This window comes from Daktulosphaira vitifoliae, unplaced genomic scaffold, assembly GCF_025091365.1.
Source record: "Daktulosphaira vitifoliae isolate Bord-2020 unplaced genomic scaffold, ASM2509136v1 Scaffold_8029, whole genome shotgun sequence".
NCBI lineage: Eukaryota > Metazoa > Arthropoda > Insecta > Hemiptera > Phylloxeridae > Daktulosphaira > Daktulosphaira vitifoliae.
The window spans coordinates 1-534 of NW_026107588.1; the positions used below are offsets into that span (position 1 = coordinate 1).

At 34.6% G+C, this 534-nt stretch overlaps 1 long non-coding RNA gene across 1 annotated transcript; it reads left to right on the plus strand.

Annotated features, from left to right (window-relative positions):
• On the plus strand, window positions 1–534 carry LOC126910219 (uncharacterized). The gene is made up of 3 exons (XR_007705216.1): window positions 1–106; window positions 220–310; window positions 423–534. It is a non-coding gene; the product is annotated as an uncharacterized LOC126910219 (long non-coding RNA).

A 534-nucleotide genomic window follows, 5' to 3' on the forward strand; every position in this document is an offset into this window, starting at 1 on the left:
TTTGTAATTTTTAGATGGCGTTTGTCGTGTGCCCCGAAGGACTGCTTCGATAACGAGAGCGCTGCTGGCTCTAACCATCTCACGAACGGAGGATTTATTAACGCGGGTAACGCCTTTTTATTCGTTAAAAAACACAACAACAAAAAAAAAAAACTGTGCGTTTGACGTTTTCACAACCGTTTGGTAAGTCCTATAATTATAATCGATTCCATTTTATAGTTTTTAGACGGCGTTTGTTGTATATTATGTTTCAATAACGGCTCGGCCTGTAGGCCAATTGGTTCTAATGGATAACGGATTTATTACGCGGGTAATTCATTTCTTTTTTTTTTTATTTATACAATATTAGTCGGTCAGTAATTAATATAGTTTTTCGTAATGGTAATGGCACTGATAAATTAATTTGATTTTGTAATTTTTAGACGGTATCTTTGGTGCCACGATAACGAGTAAGCTAGAGATTGATGATGGCAGTCATCGCTATTGGATTTATTGCAGAGGTAATTCGTTTTCATTTGTTAAAAAAAATTTATT